We start from the raw sequence: 20,870 nt of genomic DNA, 5'->3' as shown, positions 1-20,870 counted from the left end.
TTTTCTCATGATTACAGTGGAGTAATGTGTTTCGGGGAAGATCACAGAAAAAAGTGTCACTTTCATCACATTAAATCAAGGCTACATACTATCAATATAACTTACTATTGATTTTAACTTTGATCATCTGACTTGAGATAGTGTTTGTCAAGTTTCTCCATTTTAAAGAAACTCTTCTTTTTTTTCTTCCTTTCCACAATTTTCTCTTTGAACGAAAGTCACTATGCATAGTCCATTCTTAAGAAATAGGGAGTTACATTAATAAATTATTTAAAATTTTCCCACACAGGAGATTTGTTTATTTTTTCCCTTTGGTTTACTCAATCAATTATTTATTTATATTACTATGAACGTATTTTATACTTCGGGTTATGACCCAGTACTACTTTCTTTTGTTGCTTAAATTGTTCCAGCTTTTGCCGTTGGGAACTCTTTCTGTTGGCTCTTGTATTCCTCTGGCATTCCCCCATTACCATGTGCATCTTAGCAGTTTATTAATTCTCTGGCACTACAAGATGCTCTAGGCTCATTCTTTGTGTTTTCTGCCTCAGTTCTAGAACCAACCACTTCTCTAAGGAGACCTAGCTCCTTTTATTGAAGAAATGGTATTGGAAACCAAGATCTGGGCACTAGTGTGATCATTGCTTCGGGGGTGTCATTTCTTCTAGGCTTTCTCAGATGATAGAGCAAGGATATCACATGCTCAGTTGCTCAGTCATGTCCAGCTCTTTGTGACCCCATAGACTGTAGCTTGCCAGGCTCCACTGTCCATGGAGTTTTCCAGGCAAACATACTGGAGTGGATTGTCATTTCCTACTCCAGGGGATCTTCCTGACCAGGGAATCAAACCTGTGTCTCCTATGTCTCCTGCATTGACAGGCAGATTCTTTACCACTGTGCCACCTGGGTGGCCTATATGTATATATATATTTCACGTATCTGTATCTATATAGATAGATATAATAAACTGAGTATGTGTGTGTGCATATATATATATATGTATCTGTAAATGTTTCTGTATTAGGTAAACATGAGTTCATAGTGATGTCTCCAATACTAATCCATTACCACATGGATCATTCTAGCCTTTGCTTATTTTAACTGTCCATTCAAATAGTGAGAAACCTGGCTCCCACCATATGCCATTCATTTATTTAATATTTAGTTCTTTTATACATGTGTAATAATTTCAGAGTTGTCAACCTATATTCTTGTGGGAAATAACTTTATCAGTTACAGTTCTTATGTACAGAACATGTGTACAGAGTCCAATTTTTATGTACAGAAGAAGATCACAGAAGTGAAGTGTCAATGTCATCACGATAAATCAAGGCTACATACTATCAGTATAATTTATTATTGATTTTCCTTTAGTTTTATGTACTTTGCTTATATTCAAAGTGACTTAAGTCAGCTCTTTATTTCCCACCCCCTTCAGTGAACTCATTTTTATATGTAATGCTTTTAGATTCTAGTGTCATATTCTGAATTCTATCCTAGGATATCTCCTTTTCCTCATATATGAAAGTTTTGTCTTTGTGCTGTAAAGTTCTGTGGATTTTGACACATGTTTGACATCTTGTTTTCACCATTACAGTATTGTACAGAATAGTTTCACCATCATATCTCCTGCGTGTCACATGTTTTACTCTGTCTCCCCTGACCCCTTGGTAATCACTGATCTGTTTACTGTCCTATAGTTTTGCCTTTCCAGAATGTCATATAATTGAAATCATGCAGTATGTAGCTTTTCAAATTGGTTCTTTCATTTAGCAATACACATTTAAGATTCATCCATGTCTTCTTGAGGCTTGGTAGCTCATTTCTTATTGTTGCTGAGTAATATCTCATTCTATGTATGTATGGATTGTTTATCCACTCAATTATTGAAAGATATCTTGATTGCTTCCAAGTTTTGGCAGTTAAATTTTTTTAAATTATTTATTTATTTGGTTTTGTGGGGTCTTAGTTGCAAGCCTGCGGAATCTTCATTGAGGTGTTTGAACTCTCAGTTGTGTCACCTAAAGTGGGGTCTACTTCCCCGACCAGGGATCGAACCCAGGCCTCCTGCATTGGGAGCACAGAGTCTTAGCCACTGGGCCACCAGGGAAGTCCCCAGTTTTTGGCAGTTTGAATAAAGCTGCCATAAACATTCACATACAGGTTTTTATGTGGGCAAAAGTTTTCAGATGAGCTGAGTGTACATCTAAGAGGATTATACTTGGATCATATGGTAACGTTATGTTTCACTTTGTAAAATAGTTGCCAAAATGTCTTCCCTAGTGACTGTATCATCTTGTATTTTCTGCACCAACCACTGAGATCTTATTGCTCCACCTTATTGACAACGGTTGGTATGGTCAGTTTTGGGGTTTTAACCATTCTAAGGTATGTAGTGATATTTCATCGTTGTTTTGGTTTGCAGCTTACTCATCACAAATGCCGCTGAGGATCTTTTCATACACTTATTCACCATCCGTGTATCTTCTTTGGTGAGGTATCTATTTGCCCGTTTTAAAACTGGCTTATTTGTCTTCTCATTATTAAGTTTTAAGAGTTGTTGTTGTTGTTGTTTTGGTATATTTTGGTATAGAAGTACTGGTATTGGGTTTCCATGTTGGCTCAGTAAAGAATCTGCTTGCCAATGCAGGAGACATGGGTTCAATCCCTGATCCAGGAAGATCCCACATGACAAGGAGCAACTAAGCCCATGAGCCACAACTATTGAACCTGTGCTCTAAAGCCTAGGAACCACAACTACTGAGTCCATGTGTTGCAGCTCCTGAAGCCCGTGCACCTGGAGCTGTGCTCTGCAACAAGAGAAGCCACTGCAGTGAGAGGCCGGGCACCACTGGAGAGGAGCCCCTGCTCACTGCAGCTAGAGAGAAGCCTTCGCAGAAATGAAGACCTGGCACAGCCAAAATAAATGGAAAAAATTATATATATAGAAGAAGTATTGGTATTACAAGTTATTATTTGATATTATAAGTCCTTTCTCGGATATATGTTTTGTAGATATTTTCTCCCTTGTCTGAGGAGACATTGGGAGAAAGACAGGCAATCTGGGGGTTTTCTTTCATGGATCACAAATTTTTGAAATGGAAGAAAGTTCAACTTCTCAATTGTTTTCCTTTCAAATATCTGTGCTTTTCAAAACTTTTGCTATTGATGTCATATTTTAAAACTCACCAGCAAACCCAAGTTCATGGAGATTTTCTGTTGTGTTTTCAACAAGAAGTTTTAGAGTTTCACATTTTAAATTTAAGTCTGTGATCAATTTTGACTTTTCACGTGAGGAGTAAAGTCTATTTCTAACTGGACTGTGTGTGTGTGTGTGTGTGTGTGTGTGTGTGTGTGTGTGTGTGTATGTAGTTGCAATCCAATTGTTGCAGCATCATTTGTTGACAAGACTATCCATTTTCAATTAAGTTGCCTTTGCTCTTTTGTCAAGGATCAGTTATCTACATTTGTGTGGGTCTTTTCCTGGGCTGTCTGTTCTGTTTTATTGATCTATGTGTCTTTTCTTTCACTGTTGACTTCACATCTTGTTTTGATTACTGTAGCCTTATAGTCAATTTGGTAATTAGGTAGCGTGAGTCTTTCAGCTTTGTTCTTCTATATTTTGTTGGTTATGCAAGATCTTTTGCTTTTCTGCATAAACTTTAGAATCAGTTTGTCAAGATCTACAAGATAGCTTTCTGGGATTTTGATTGAGATTATGTTGAGTCTATAGATAAAGTTGGGAAGGACTGGCATTTTAATGTTGAGTCTTCTGATGCAGGAATGTGTTCTGTTCTTGGTTTTTCTTTTTGGACCCAGTATTCTAAGATGTCGTAATGATGTACTTTGCCTTACAGTGGATCTGTTCCTGTCAGTGTGCTCATATTTTTATCTAAGAACCTACGTGGCTAGCCTTTGCAGTCTGCAAACTCTGTACCTTCTCTTCATTTTCTGGTTTTTGTAGATTAAATTTACTGTTTTTTATGCCCCCCATTCAGTTCCCTCTTTTCTAAGACTCTCATTTGGAGAGTGGACCTTCTGAACTGGATTTCTAGTTCTCTTTTCTTCTTTCTATCTCTTTGTCTTTTTACTTTATAGGACGTTTTCTCAGCTTTACCTTCCAACCCTCTATTGGGATTTAATCTGTTATATTTTTAATTCATAAGGATTCCTTTTATGTTGTTGTTCTCTGAATGTTTTTATAGCATCCTATTTTATGATTCCAGTATTACCTCTTTGAAGAAGTTCATGATAGAATTTTGACACTTTATTCAGTTATCTGGCTATTCTTGCTTATCTGCACACATTTAAGAATTGCAATGCAGGTGGGATTTGATGACCATGGGTTTCACTGGAGAAAAATCTGGCTGGGCCTTTCTCTTGTGGAGTCTTAAGTGTTATGCAGTATTTATTTTTATTTTTTAAACTGAAGTATTGTTGACATACAATATTATATTAATTTCAGATATCCAACAGAGTGATTCAACATTTGTATACATTATGAATCAATTACCATGCTAAGTCTAGTAACCATTGTCACCATGCAAACTTATTGCAATATTTTTGACTATATTCCCTATTCAGTACACTACGTTCCTGTGACTTATTATTAAGTCACAGGATATTGTATAAAATATAATAATATTAATAAGTAATAATATTTATTATTATTATTAAGTTCCTGTGACTTATTCCTGTGACTTATAACTGGAAGTTTGTACACCTTAATCATCTTCACCTGTTTCACCCAACCCTCATCCCCCTGCCTTCTGGTGACCACCAGTTTGTTCTCTGTATCTATAAGCCTGTTTCTCTTTTAAGTTCCACATATAAGTAAGATCATATGGTATTTGCCTTTCTCTGTCTGACTTATTTCACTTAGCATGAGATCCTCTAGGACCATTCATGTTGTCACAAATGGGAACATTCCATTCCATTCTATGGGTAATATTCCATTGTATTGATATATGGATCATGTATCAATGATCATATATATATATCATATCTTCTTTACCCACTCATCTATAGATGAACTATCAGGTTCCCCTGTATCTTGGCTATTGTGAATAATGCTGCAGTGAACATTGGGGTACATGTATCTTTTTGAGTTAATGTTTTCAGAAGTGGAATTGCTAGATCATATCATAGTTCTATTTTTAATTTTTTGATGAACCTCCATACTATTTTGCATAGTGGCTGTAGCAGTTGCTATTCCCACCAACAGTACACAAGGGTTCTCTTTTCTCTGCAACCTTGGCAGCTCTTGTTTTTTACTGTCGTTTTGATGAGAGCCCTTCTGACAGGTGTGAGGTGATATCTCAGTGTGGTTTTCATCTGCATGTCCCTGATGATCAGTGATGTTGAGCATCTTTTCATGTGTCTTTTGGCCATCTGTGTGTCTTCCTTGGAGAAATGTCTCTTCAGGTCCTCTGCCCATTTCTTAATCATAGTGTTTAGTTTTATTTTTTTTATATTGAGTTGTATGAGATGAAGTCTTTCTTAAATCAAGACGTCTTTCTTTTTTGTAGTCAAGTTGGGGTCCTCAGAAGGCTCATCTTGCCTTTCGCCTAGAGAGTAGAATCCTGAGGGTTGGTGCTCTGAGTTCCCAGGGGAGAAGGGGCATCGGTAACCAGAATGCATGTGAATGTTCTTTAATCCCTCTGTTTTCAGCAAAGCAGGTATATGTCTTCAATTCTACTGGGTGTCTTCCAGGCCAGAAAGCCTCTGTTTATTTCAAAGACTAGACGTCCATTTTCTGCTGGGCTGGGCAAAGGGCCACTGCTAGTCAGGCAAAGAATCTGGACTCTAACTGTTCCCCAAACAGGTTGCCAACGAGCCTTCTTTGTTTTATCCCTTACTCCTTCGCTCCTCCTTCCTTTTCTTCCCCCCAGCTAGGGACTGAATCCATGCCCCCAGCAGTGGAAGTGTGGAGTCTTAACTACTGAACTGCTAGGGAAGTCTTCTGCTGTTTTCAAGAGGATTGGTACCACCAGTTTCTGAACTGTTAACGGGTTTTTGCTGTTTAGATTGGGTTGGTACTCAGCTTCCCCAACAGCTGACTTAGAACTCAGATTCTAGGGATTCCCAGGACATTCACCACTTGTTCATCTGATTTCCAGCTTCCAAAATTCTGTTACAGAAACAGACTTACAGAATTAGAGAACGAACTTATGGTTACCACGGAGGAAGTGTAGGGGGATGGGATAGTTAAGGAGTTTGGATTGATATGTACACACTGATATATTTAAAATGGATAATCACCAAGAACCTACTGTATAGCACATGGAACTCTGTTCAATATTATGTAGCAACCTAAATGGAAAAGAACTTGAAAAGAATAGATACATGTATATGTATAACCAAATCACTTTGCTGCACACCTGAAACTATCACAGCACTGCTAATCAACTATGTGCGTATTAGTCGCTCAGTCATGTCCATCTGACTCTTTGTGACCCCATGGACTGTAGCCCTTCAGGCTCTTCTGTCTGTGGGATTCTCCAAGCAAGAATACTGGAGTGGGTTGCCATGCCCTTCTCCAGGGGATCTTCCCCACCCAGGGATCGAGCCCAGGTCTCCCACATTACAGGCAGATTCTTTACCATGTGAGCCACCAGGAAGCCTAATCAACTGTATTCTAATATAAATATGTTTTACATCTTATATTTTACAAAATGTGTTTAATAAACATTTTACAGAATATGTTTAACATCTAAAAAAGCAAACCCAATTCTGTTACTTTTTTCTCCTCTTTGGTTCTTCCTATCTTTGTCTGTTTATACTAACTTAAAAAAAAAAGAAGATCATTCCAGTAGGGTTTGGGGAGGAAGCAGAAATAATAGATGCATATGTCTAACTTGCCATATTTACCTGGTAAGGCTGACATTCAAGCCTAGCATCTGCTCTCATTTGGCCAGGATTAGGCCTTAGCATTTGTTACAGATTTTAATATTATTCCTGTCCAGACATGGTTTCTCCTAGTCATCCTTTCGGGTGAGTTCAGATGTCACCCTCTGTGCCCTGCTTTATTCTGTTCTTCCTTCCACCCCCACCCCCAAGAAAACTTGGCCGTCTCTTCTCCTGAGTTCGCATAGACTTTGCATTCATTGCTCTCACTGCATTTTCTGACGATAATGTGTATATCTGCTTCGCCCTCTTGGGCCAGGAGCTTTGGAGGGAGTGGGAGGGGCACCTCTTGTTTGTCTTTAGAGCTGCATCACCGATCCACTACTCGGACAGCAATAGACTTACCAAATGAGTGGTGCATGAACAAAAGCAAAACCAGGTGATTGGTGGGGTGATGCTCTGGGGGTGGGCTTGGCTGGAGGCACCCCCCTCCCCATGTCCTGTGACCTGCATGCAGGGCTGGAGTGGAAGCCCAGGCTGGGTGTCTGAGGGCTTCATCTCAGCCCTCTTTCAGGCCTTGGATTCATTCTTTCTTTTTCTCAGCCCTGACCTTTTTCCTGAAGACTTTGTCCATGTGCCTGAGTTTGCCAATAGAAATATTGAGAACACAGTGGGGTTGGGAGGTGTCGCTCCATAATGATCTCTTCCCTTTTCAATGTTCCTGTGCACCAAAGGCAGGGCCGTGCTGGGTGGGGGACTAGTGCACAGTCACGGAGGAGGTGTCATTATTCTGTAATTGACACGCAGGGCAGTTCTCTTCCCTGAGGCAGGCCCAGAGCATTAGCAGAATGACAGCAACATTTACAGAGCCCGGCCCCCTTGCTGGACAGGTCTTAGAGTGACACAAAGGCAGGGAGTGAAGCTGAGAGGGTTCTACACCCCACATGGCAGGGGTACAGAGTGGCAGCCTCTGGGGCTGCAGGCCCTGGGCTCTGCCGGCCTCCCCAGGCAGGGGCTGCTCTCCCCGACTGTGACAGAGGTTGGTGGAGGGCACCCAGAATGTCACAGCTGACTGACAGCCCTGCTTCTAGCAATGGTGCCTGGCCTTGGGCTGATTTGAGGCAACCAGGGGCCTTTCTTCGGCCTCAGATGTCATGCCCCTAAATGGTAATTAGCCAAGTGCAGCTGAGTCACTTGCGACACCAGAGTTTCGCAAATGAAATGCCTTTTTGGTCACACCTGCATACTGAGACTAGAGAGGCCTGGAAGCCTCTCCACAATGATTCTCTCCACATCATTGTCCTAGTCATAGACTTGAGGACTCTTGATACCCAGCTTAGAAGTAGGGTAATAAAAGATGATTTCTTTGAGTCAAGACATTATCTTATTTAAAGTACAAGGAGCCTTAAGAACACATTGAACTAGCCATCACCTAATGTGGATTAGTTTAATGTACTCTTTAAACTGCTAGAACTAGACATTTTAGACTGCTTCAGCTTCAGAGCTTCTCAAAGTGTGCTTCCGAGACCAGCAACATCAACATCACTGGGGAACTTGTTAGAAACTCAAAGCGTCCGGTCCCAGCCCAGAAGTGCAGAATCAGAAACTCTGGGGTTGGGCCTCAGTCATCTGTGTTTACCTGCCCTCCAGGTGATTCTGATGCACACTTCAGTTGGAGAAACCCTGCTCTTCAAGATTAGGAAAGCTTAAGAAAGCCCCAGATGGTGAGGGACTTGCCTGGGGTCACTAAGCCAGTTGATGGCAGAGCTGTCATTTTCAAATGACAATTGGTTGCCAGGATCTGGGGAGGAATTAACATTTATGGAGGGCTCTCTCTGTGCAAGTCGCATAGCAGGAGTGTTATGCTCATTGCAATCCTGAGAACTGTCCCCAGTTTGTAGAGGAAGAAGTCAGTAGAGGATAGAGACAGGATTTCAATCCTGATCTTCTTGTTTGTTTGTCTTCTTCTGCATTTACGCTTGTTGTGTGGGTACATGTGCTCACATGTAGATGATGGAGATCCTGCTGGGTAGGGGTGGGGCACTCTAAGTGGTCCTGTTGGCATTCTGAGGACGCTCCTTTCTTGAAAGTGCTTCCTACTTAGTCCCTTCCCAGCTTCGTTTCTGGCTGGGTCCTGACTCTAGTCTGGAGCAACAGAATGAGAGACCATCCCCCTACCCCCAGCCGTTCTTGCTCACCGTGTTTCCAGCTTGGCCTGGAAATTTGACTTCCTAGTTGAGCTCCTGCTTTTAAGTGCCGTTGCTGTCCAAGGGAGGCCAGAGCCTTACCAGTGTGACCAGCACACCAGTCAAAGGGTCTGGGGTGAGGGAGGGGTTTCCCACATCTGGGATGGGAAGCCAGGCTCCTCTTGAGTTAGAGCCCAGGGCAGAGAAGACTCCGAGTGGTGTGGGAGGGGGAGCACAGACGAAGCCAAACAGAAGAGGAAATTAAAGAGGCTCGAGTCTTCCTCCAGCTTCCTTCGCTGCATTTTTGGCAGGGATCGGCAAAGCTGGCCTGCCTGTAACTTTCCAGTCTGTCTGCTCATTGTCTTGCCCAGAAATACCAGATAAAAGAGACTGCGGAATGAGGAGTGAGGAGCTTGGGTCCCGCCCTCAGGATATTCCACCGACATTAACTCTTTTTCAGGCCAGCAGTCAACTCTCGCCCGGGCGTCGTGATGGGTGGATTAGTGGAGGGTCAGGAAAGGCATGTCTCCAGAGCATTCCTCACCACTGGCTGGATGTCTGTCCCACTGCCTGAAATTCCTCGGTGAGCACTGCTCCATTGAGTGTCCCGTGGTCTCATATTAAAGTAGAATGCCCGAGGAAGTGTAATACTTCGTACCTTGCTGGTGGATGACTTACTAGGTTCTAGTTAAATGGGTAAGTGGTCAGGGGAAATGGATGGGGTGCTCTGAGTGGAGGCCTCTGGGAAAGAGAGGGACTACAGGAAGAGCAGGTAGGATGGCCGAAATGGCTTCGCCATGCTCAGAACCACGTAACCTGGTGCTGCGAGAGACCCGAGATGACAGAGAGGGGACTCCCTTGGCCAGGGACATTGAGGCAATGGGGGACAGAGCCAGCCAGACCTGGCCTGTTAGAGTTCTTTCTAGAGCCCAGGGTAATTATGGGTCGTTTTATTCCTCACTCCAAGCCTCTTCTTTTCGTGAAGAGCTCCTACAACTTGTTTGAATCTCTCTCTCAAGCAGAGGTGATCTTCCCCAGGACGTTGCACGTAGGCTCTATTGGTGTGCTCATTAACCGTCTTCTGAAGGAATGGATGTTGAGGAAGGCTCTAGGAAAACAAAGATGGGGAGAACACTCCCCTTGTCCTTGTGGAGTTCACAGCCCAGTGGGCAGCGCCCAAAGTCAAACACAAAAGCTGAGATACAGAACGAGCAAGGGACTCTCTGGGAGCTGGAGAGGGGGTGCCTCCGGTGAGGAAGAAGCTGCCCCCAGCTCTTCCATGGAAAGCTGGAGTTGGGGGCTGCTTGAGCTGGGAGTTGAAGAGTGAGAGTAGGAGTTTGCTAAGCAGATGGAGGGGTGGAAGTGGAGAGAGATAAGGGTGTTCCAGATAGAGGGGACATCCTGGGGGAGAAGAGCATAGCTCTTCCAGAACCTGCAAATATGGTTGAATCACAAATACTGTAAGAGTGTGTTTAGGGGAGGGCCAAGAGACAGTTCAGATATGGGGTCTGGGCCAGGCCATAAAAGGCATTGAGCATGGCTACACTAAAGGGTTTGGACTTATATCCTGAGGGCAATGGCTCCCCATTGGAAAGTTTATTAGTCAGTCAATGTTAACTGTCCAATAAGCAACCCCTAATATGTTAATAGCTCAATGATTCTACTCCAGTGATGTCTGCTGAGACCTTCAGAGTCACAGTGGGAGAAAAGAGAAGGGTGGAGAAAGCATGCTGACTCCTAGCACCCCCAACCTGGAAGTGACATGTGGAATTCCACTCTTACCCTGTTCAATTTGGCTAGAACCAGGCACATGGCTCCAGCCTAACTGCAAAGGAGTCTGGGAAATTCTGGGAGGCACAGGCATGCCAGGAGAGTGCTATGGTCTGATTTGGGATGTTCACTGTGGCTACAGATTAAAGGGCTGCAAGCTTGGAGACAGGGCAGGAGGCTCTTCCAATTGTCTGGTGACAAGGCTCTCCCTGCTCCCAATTCTCTGCAGACTGCAGCCAGCTGAACCTTCAGCTGGGAAGAAAGATGAGTGGAGACAGCCATGAGGGAGACAGACGGCTCGAGGGTGATGGGAGGTCAGTGATGGGCCTGTTGATGGATGCAAGGGTTAGGCACACACAGGGCTGCAGGGCTCGCACTGGGCCTGACTGGGCCAGAGACATTATTTGCATCTTTAGAGTTCAGGGCCTCCTGCCTCCTAACCCCTCATTCACAACTCTCTGGAACCCCTTACTTATTATTTGTAGGGTAAGTGAGCATGTGGTGAATGGAGCGACGGGTGGGAATGAGGGGCTTGGAGAAAGAAGGGATTGGATGGAAACATCCCTGGGAAAGAGTGGCCTTGAATGGCCTGTTTTCCAAGGTGATGGCATTTCTCTAGTGTCCCTGAGCTTCATTGCCACCTGTTTGTACCTCTGAGGTATAATGCTTGCTACCACTTTGGAAGGACTGCTAGGTAGTCCAGAGGAAGCATTTGCTCGTTAACGTCTGCAAATCTGTGCTTGTTTTAACCCAGCGCCTGGTGTGTCCCCACTGCCGCCTTTCACTGGTGACACCATGGTGAGGCCTTCTGCCCTGCCTTTGCTCTCCTGGTTGCCCTGTCTGATGTCAGGCTCTCATGCCAACCTAAGGAACAGATGTCCCAAAGCTGGTAGCAAGGAGGAGACCTGAGTTCTGGTTTGAACTAGGCAGCTAACTTTCTGGATGATCTTGCAAAGTCATCCTGTATTTCTGGGCTTCAGTTTCTTCTTCTGGTGGGTGGGCATGGAAATTTTAAATGAAAGATTTTCAAGCTCTGACATTTCCAGCTCTACAGGATGGAAGCTGAACATCCTAAGGGCTGAGGAGGAATACCAGGAGGCTTCTTGGGAGATTCCAGAAGGTGGTCTGGGCTTGGCAGAGCTCACTGGTTGTTTCTGAGGCTGCAGAAAATGGTGGTGTGGGTCTCAAGTGTAGGCCTCTGCCTTCTCTTGCCTCTTTGGGAAATGAACGTCTTTGAGAAGTGGGTGAGAGCCACAGACCATCTCTCCAGAAAAGCCTGTGGTGTGCACAGAACCATGTACCATACATATATCCTCTTTTATGTTTAATTTCAGGGGCATGGCCTTCCTAAAATGCAGCTTGGCTACCTGCCAGCCTTTATCTCCTTAGTGGGTTCTCAGTTCCTTTTATACATTCAGTGCTTGCTCCTAGGCCAAGCTGGGGAAGAGCTTCAGGAGCCAAAGGAAAGGCCTCAGAGGTATTTTCTCTGAACTCACAAAGGACTGGATGAGGCTGGTCCAAAGAGAGGCAGAAAGTCAGTGCAAATGTAGATGGTGATAGCTGAAGGCACTTGATAGGTGGGGTGTCTGTGTGTTTGTCTGAGAGAGAGGGGGAAAAAGAGCGAGAAAAGGAGAATGTGTATATTGGCATTTTTGCCTTGATAACACATCTTCTGGGAGGGATTCTCTACTCTTTTGTAATTAAGCTTTTTATTTTGAGATAATTAGAGATTCGCATGCAGTTATACAAAATAATACAGAGGAATCCCTTGTATCCTTAACCTAGTTTTTTCCATTAGCAATATCTTATAAAATATAATACAGAATCACAATTAGGATATTGATACAATTAAGAAGCAGAATATTTTCATCACCACATGGGTCTCTCCTGTTCCCATTTCATAGCCATGTCCACTTCCCTTCTCTGCTCTGATTTTCTACTTAACCTCTGAAAACTAATAATCTGTTCTTCGTTTCCATAATTTTATCATTTCAAGAATGTTATGTAAATGTAATAATACAGTATAAGTGCAACTTTCTGAGACAGACTTTTTTTACTGTGTAATTCCCTGGAGATTCATCCAGGTTGGTACATTTACCAGTAGTTTGTTCCTTTTTATTACTGAGTAGTGATCCGTGGTATGGATGAACCACAATTAGCTTAACAGTTCACCCATTTCAAGGACATCTGGATTCCTCTTTGACTCACAGATTATTTAGAAGTACACTGATTTGTTTCCAAGTGTTTAGAGGTTTTCCTGTTATCTTGCTGTTATGGTTTCTAGTTTGATTCCTCTGAGGTCAGAGAACACACTCTATATGAAATAGAAAATGAATTCTGTATGAAAATTCAGTTCTTTTGAACTTATTTAGATTTGTTTTATGGCCTAGGATATAGTCTATCCTGGCATATGTTCTTTGAGCACTTGAGAAAAATGTACATTCTGCTATTATTGGGTGGAGTGTTCTCGAAATGTTGATTAGATTTTGTTGGCTGATGGTGTTTTTGAGTTTTTCTATATCCTTGCTGATTGCCTAGTTTTATTAATTTTTGAGAGAGGAATGTTGAAATCTGAAAATGTGAGTGTGGATTTGTGTTCTTATGCTTTTCAGCTCTATCAGGTTTTGCTTCACATATTTTGTATCTCTGTTTGATGCATGTGAATTTAGGATTGCTATGTCTTCTTGGTGGATTAACCTTTTATCATTATATTATATTCCTTTCTGTACTCACTTCAGCAGCACATATGCTAAAATTGGAACAATACAGAGAAGATAAGCATGCTCCTGAACAAGGATGACACACAAATTTGTGAAGTGTTCCATATTTTTGTTTATATGATTGTGATCATTCTATCTGTAATAGTGTCAATAATAAAAATAAAGTTAAAAAATATTCCTCTTTGTCTCTGGTAATGTTTCCCCCTGAAGTCTAATTTATCTCCTCTTTATATAACTATTTTTTTTTCTTTTGATTAATGTCTATATGATATATGCATTTGCATCCTTTTATTTTCAACCTGCCTATATCATTTTACTCAAAGTGAATGTCTTATTGACAGAATAGTGATTCATGTTTTTAAACTGGTATCTTTAGATTATTCACTTTTAATGTAATTAGTGATGTTTTATGCAATTTTATATTTTTTGTTTGTTCTTGCTTTCATTTTTATTTTCTTTTTCCCTGCTTTTTCATGTGTTACCTAAGCATTTTTAAATGTTCCACTTTGACTTACCTACAATATTTTTCAGTTTATATTGTTTGCTTAGTCTTTTTAGTGATATGTACATTTTGTGGACATGACAGCACATCATTCTGGTGTCATCATTTTACCAATTTGAGCAAATTATAGAAACTTTACCTTCCTGTATGTCTTTTTAACCTTCTCCTGATTATAAAGTGATAGTCTGAAATATTTCCTCTACATATATTTAAAACTACATTAGTGTTATAATTTTTGCTTCAACTATCAAATATCAATTAGAAGTTTAAGAGAAGGAATAAATCAGTTTTGTATTTACCTACACTTTTACTTAAGTATGTTCTTTCACGATATTCAAAGATTTCTTCAATCATTTCTTTTTTCTTCTTTTTTCTAAAGAACTTCCTTTAGCCACTCTTTTAGGGGATAGGTCCATTGGCAACAAATTATCTTAGTTTTCTTTCATCTCAGAATAAATTTATTTCCCCTTCATTCCTAAAGGATATTTTCACTGGATATAGAATTCTGGGTTGATAGTGCTTTTCACACTTGAAAAATGTTGTTCTGCTTATTTGAGTCTCCATGGTTTCTGGCGAGAAATCTGCTATCATTCTAATTGTTTCTCCATATTGGTAGGTGTAATTTCTCTAGTGCTGTTTTCAAGATTTTTTTCTGTGTCTTTGTTTTCAGAAGTTTGACTGTGATGTGTCTTGATGTGGATTTATTTCAGTTTATTTCATTTAAAAATTCTTTCATCTTCTTAAATCTGTGTTTTTCTCCAAATTTGAGGGATTTTTATTATTGGGCACTTTTTCAGCCCACCCTTTTTCTCCTTTGGACTTCAGTTATAAGAATGTTAGACTTTTTGTTGTTTTACTATAGATGCCTGAGGCTTTGTTTGTTTGCTTTTTCAGTCTGTTTTCTGTTTTTTCAGTTTGGGTAATTTTTATTGCTCTATATTGCAGTTCATTGATTCTTTCCTTGTTCTCTCCATTCTGCTATTGAACCCATTAATTGAATTTGGCATTTCAGTTAATGTATTTTTCAGTTCTAAAGTTTTCTTTGGTTCTTCTTTATATCTTATATTTCCTTGTTAGGTTTTTGCATTGGTTTCAAACATGTTCATAGTTGCTTGTTGAAACTTTTTCTTTTGCCATGCCACGTGGCATGTGGGATCTTAGTTCCCTAAACCAGGGATCAAACCTGTGGCCCCTGCATTGGAAGCTTGGAGTCTGAACCACTGACTCCCAGGGAAGTCTCTGGAACATTTTCTATAATGGCTGCTTTAATATCTTTGCCAGATAATTCTGACACGTCTGTCATTTTGGAGTTGGCATAGTTTAAGATTTTCCTGGTTCTTTGTGATAAGTGATTTTAAAAATTGAAACATGGACATTTTGGGTAATATATTTTGAGACCTTAGATCCTATTTAAGCCTTTCACTTTGGCTATTTTTTTTTAAACATGCTCCAGAGGGGAGTTTGGGAGCACTGCCTTATTACTGCCAGGTGGAAGTTGAAGTCCACTTGACCTCAACAAATTCCTTTCTGGATTGGAGGGGTTGGAATGCCTAGTTACTGGTTCCCTTATGACCTCCACTGACACCACAGGGGTTGGGAGTGGGCTTTTATGCTGAGCAGTAGTAAAAAGTCTTGACTTTCCAGTAAACCTCCTCTGACACTACTCCAGCAAGGAGGGGTTGGGGTGTGTCATTACTGCTGGGTGGGAGTGGGAGTCCAGAAGCGTGGATGGGGGTGGGACCACAGTTTTTTCTGCAGCATTTGGCCAGATTAAAGCAATTACTATATACCAGTTTGTCTTTCTAAGCTGCCCCTTTCCTAGCCTTTTGGCTAGGAAGAGCACACTTTTGTGGGAATTTTTTTTGTCTATGCCCATTGGTATTTCCAAGTTGCCGGCATCGTCAGCTCCAAATCTGGGCTACGTGAGGCCAAAAGAAAACCCACCATCCAGCAAGCTTACTGTCTTGTCTTCCTGAGGGCCCCAGGCTCCAAGGTCGCCAGCTGGTTGCTCTTCTTTACCTTTCAGTGTCATGGTGCGTTTGTTTTATGTATAAAATTCAGGGTTTTTAGTTGTGCTTAGGGGGATGTATATATAGGGTAAAGTGTGTTTATTCTGTCTTCCCAGAAATGGAAGTCCTCTCTACTTCCTTCCCTTTATTACTTTTTAGAATTATTGAGAATGTGGTATTATATGTTTGAGAAAGTTTTAAACAGTACAAAATGGATACGTGAAGATTCCCCGTTCACTTCCTGTGTCTCGGAGCGGCCACCTGGGTCTTCTGCCGCAGACTGTCGCTGTTACCAGTGCTTGTGTGTCCTTTTCAAGCGAGTCTGTGTGTTTCTCTTTCTACACTTGGTAGTGACAGCAATTTAAACTCCATTAACCACGAATGAGAGTGGTTATATACACTCTGGTTCTGTAGCACTGTGTATATTTAAGCGTATTTGCCAACCTAATATATGAACAATGGGATTGCACTGTAGTTTTAATTCGTATTTCCTGCCACATGTGAGGATGTGCATCATTTCAGATGTGTTAAATGCATTCGTGTTCCCTGCTTTGTGGACAGACAATTTAATGTCTTCTTTATTGTACATTTCTCTACTGGGTTGCTTCTTAAGAGATGTGCACATGTTTGCACATGCACACTATTTATGTAGCAAGGAAATTAGCCCTATGCCTGTCAGCTATGTTGCCAATATTTTGTTCTTATTTTTTCCATTTTCTTTTGATTTTATTTTGTGGTATTAGATATTTAAAAAAATTTGAACTCAGGTATAGCATTTTATTTTTAGCATTTTAAAAAGTGGCATTTGGATTTGGGTCATGTGTTTAAAGTTCTTCCTAGTTCAAGATTATTACAGATACTCTTCCATACTTTTCTTCTAACTCTTTTCATAGTTTCATCTTTTGTTTATGTCCTTGATATATGGGATCCATTTTTTTCCCCCAAATCATTCCTGAATTGTCTCAACACAATTATTTGAAAAGTCTGTCATGTCCCCAGGGGGTTGAAATGCCACCTTGATTTTCTGCGGGTCTTCTGTGTGTAGGTGCTTATCTGCTTTTTCAGCAAATTACCGATGATGGCTGGTGGTCTGGGGTGGCTGTGCTGAGGTCCTCTTGGAGCTCTCTTCAAGGAGAGAAACACTTCTGAAGAGGGTTAAGGAACAAGAACGTCTGATTCTCCCCACCTCGGACTACTCTGTGATTTGACCTCATGAAAACGGGCTGAGCCTGTTTCAGGGACATTTTCCAACCATCTTGCCCCATGATGATAGGAGTTCACCTCTGTCTGCTCCTCTTGTGAAATATCTGCCACGTCCACCCCTCATCCCTATTCCCCTCTTCTGCCTTTGACATCTGTTCACATCAGGCCTTCACCATTATAGCCTATTTTTTGAGAACCTGCCTAAATATTTGTTTTAGTTATCTTTTGCTACCAAACAAATCAGTGCAAAGTTAATTGCTTGAAACAACACACATTTATTATCTCATGGGCTTATTATTTCTGTGAACCATAAGTCCTGGCACATCTGAGCTAAGTCCTGGCCTTTATTAAAGGCTCTCATGAAACTGCAATGAAGGTGTCCCCTAGGACTGGGTTCTGATCAGGAGACTCAGTTGGGGAAGAATCCATTTCCTTTTTCATGTGGTTGTTGTAGCTGTGGGATTCATGGCTTGCTTCACAAAGCTAGAAAGGGAGAAAGAGTGTCTCTAGTGTCCAGTTAACTATCAAAATGGAGCAAAATAATGTACTGTGATCACCAAAGTGACACCCCATCATCTTTGCCAGATTGCACTGGTTAGAAGTCAGTTGTGGGTCCCACCCACACTCAAAGGTATGATCATCTGCAGGCAGGTCTCGTGGGATGCCCTTGGAATCTGTCCCCAACATGGATAGTTTTCTACTCTAATCCACATTTCACTGTGGAGCCAGTTTAGTTTTCCTAAAGCATATACCTGACCTTACTAGTCTTCTGCTTAAATGTCTGTATTAGTTAAAATTCAGATTTTCTTATATTAGCATTTAAGTTTCTCTCCAAGTTTCTGGCAGTTATCTGTCAAAATGGCCAATGTGCAAAACCTTTGACCCAGACTGTATCCCAGATCTCTACCCCAAACATGGATGCAGGAATGAACGCACAAATGTAATCACTGTAGAATTGCTGGAAATAACAAAAGATTGGAAACAATCCAAATGGGAGGGGCTGGGTGAATACATCACTGTACATCCAATCAAGGGAATACTACACAGCCACAAGATGAAGGAGGCAGCTCTTTATAAATTCAGGTAGTGTGATCTATACCAGTGATTCTCAGAGTATGTTTCCTTGACCAGCAGTGTCACCTGGGAGCTTGATGGCAATGTATTGCCTCAGGTCCCACCCTGGACCAACTGAGTGCCAGACCCTGAAGTAAGGCTCCGCAGTCTGTGTTTTAGCAAGCCAGTGGGTAATTATGATACACACTCCATTTTGAGAACTACTGGTTTCCAATATATAAAATTAAATGGAAAAGGTATTTTATATATATATATATATATATATATATATAGCTACTATTTGTGCATGAAGGGCAAAAGAGGTATCTATTTTCTTGTATATGCATAAAATATCTCTGTAAGGGTACATAAGAAACTGCTAACATTGGTTGCCTTTGAGATGGGGAATAGGATAGCTGGGGGCAGGGATGGGAAAGTGACTTTTCACTGTATATCCTTTTGTACCTTTTGAATTCAAACCATTTAATGTGTTGAAAGAAAAGTGAAGTCGCTCAGTCGTGTCCGACTCTTTGTGACCCCATGGACTGTAGCCTGCCAGGTTCCTCCGTCCATGGAATTTTCCAGGCAAGAATATTAGAGTGGGTTGCCATTTCCTTCTCCAGGAGATCTTCCTGACCCGGGGATTGAACCTGGGTCTGCCACATTGTAGGCAGACGTTTTACCATCTGAGCCACCAGGGAAGTCCTTATGTTAAAATATCAAAATACAAAAGGCCCCATCCATCAAGCCTCAGTGTACTTCCTTAGCTTTCCCTCTCGCCTCTCACGTGGCCTGTTCACACAAGCCAAACTTGCCTCTTCACTCTCCCTTGGGTTAGGGTCACAGTTCCTGGCCATGGGCCTTGGCTTTCTTCTGTTCCCCCAACTGGAACTCCCTTTACTCTTCTCTGCATAATCAAAGCCAACTCAAAGGTCAGGCCCAGATGGTGCCTCCTTTGAGGATTTGCCTGAGGCTTCCCTGGTGGCTCAGACAGTAAAGCGTCTGCCTGCAACGCGGGAGACACGGGTGCGATTCCTGGGTCGGGAAGACCCCCTGGAGAAGAAAATGGCAATCCACTCCAGCACTCTTGCCTGGAAAATCCCATGGACAGAGGAGCCTGATAGGCTACAGTCCATGGGGTCGCAAAGAGTCGGACACGACTGAGTGACTTTACTTTGCCCTGCAGACAGGATTAACTGGCCCGTCTCTCTGGCTTCCCCAGCCTTCTCTGCTGCCCATTGCCCAGCTATCTTCTTTAATAGATGGGTGACTCTCTGCAGGAAGGGACCGGGTCTCCCATACCATTGTGTCCTCAGCATCCAGCACAGCCTGCAAGTTGCTACCTAAGAGACTTTTAGTGAATAACTGAGTGAATGATGGACATGGAGATGGGGGCATAGGGACACAGGGTGGCCTAGACAATAAACGGACCTAAGGGTGGGGATTGTCCAGGGAAGAGAGGGATCAATCTGGGCAGGAAAGCCGGAGAGAGATTGCAGGGAGAAGCTGCGGGTGACTGGGCTTTCTACCAGCTTTGGTTGGGGGCTAAGTCATCATCAGTGCCTTGAAGGGTGGGGTGAGGTACTCTTCACCTGGGCGCTCGTGGGATTTGATTCATTTTATTGGATGGGAGAGTTCTTTTAAAAGGCAGTATGTGTGTATTAAAACAACCTTACACAGACTGGAAGAAGGGCCAGTTGCCCTCCCAAGGGGATTATTCTGATTTCAGCCAAGTCAAGGTAAAGGTATTTTTTAGTATTAAAAAGAATACCCACCCCACCACGCCACACTCTCCCTAACCTCCCTCCATCTTGAGAAAGCATCTGACATTTCCTGCACATTTTAACTTTCTAACCAAATAATGAAATAATCACATTGGCTCCTCGGTCACAGGAGTCATTTTCTCTCTTTCCTGGGCTTCAAAATTCATCTCATATTTTAATCTGTTTTGAGCTCTTTTCAATTGCCTTGGAGATAGAGCCAAAGGTTTCCTGAACTCCTGTTGCCTGCAGTTGTTTGGTTTCGGTTCCTGTGGGGTATTTTCTTTAATAATGTGGTCTGTCTTGCAGCAGTGGCAGGAATTCTAGGGGGCCGGGCCTAGGCCTCACACTTCATGGCTCCCTGACAGCCAGTGAACGCCCCCATTCCACCTCTGAGCATCTCATTTTCTGTCCTCCTCTTGCATGGTGCTCTCCCTTGTCAACTGTATCTATGTTTAAAAGCCCAGCCTCAGGTGGAAATTGTCTCCTGACTACTCTAGGCTGCATGGTCCTTCCCGCCTGTGAGCATCAGGTAAACATGAAAAACAAATAGCAATAACAAGCAGCATTTTGGAGCCCAAATATCTTTTATGTAGTGCACCTTCTGGGCACTGTTATGGATTAATTCATTTGACCCCACTCTGCCCTCTAAGGTAGTATTAGTTTTAGCGTCTCCATTATTTTGATGAGTTATTGTTTAGTCACTCAGTCATGTCTGACTCTTTGCAACCCCATGGACTGTAGCCCGCCAGGCTCCTCTGTCCTTGGAATTTTCTGGGCGAGAATACTGGCCTGGGTTGCCATTTCCTTCTCCAGGGAAT

General features: G+C 42.1%; 1 protein-coding gene and 1 non-coding gene across 5 annotated transcripts in view; both read left to right on the top strand.

Annotated features, from left to right (window-relative positions):
* ZBTB7C (zinc finger and BTB domain containing 7C) overlaps window positions 1-20,870 on the top strand; it is a 383,007-nt gene that overhangs the window by 30,858 nt on the left and 331,279 nt on the right. The window lies entirely within an intron of this gene.
* On the top strand, window positions 13,528-13,633 carry LOC139179536 (U6 spliceosomal RNA). Its single transcript, XR_011563904.1, has one exon. It is a non-coding gene; the product is annotated as a U6 spliceosomal RNA (small nuclear RNA).

The sequence above is a fragment of the Bos indicus genome, chromosome 24, assembly GCF_029378745.1.
Source record: "Bos indicus isolate NIAB-ARS_2022 breed Sahiwal x Tharparkar chromosome 24, NIAB-ARS_B.indTharparkar_mat_pri_1.0, whole genome shotgun sequence".
Lineage (NCBI taxonomy): Eukaryota > Metazoa > Chordata > Mammalia > Artiodactyla > Bovidae > Bos > Bos indicus.
Note: the sequence above shows the minus strand (reverse complement) of the source record. Positions and strands in the feature narration are given on the sequence as shown.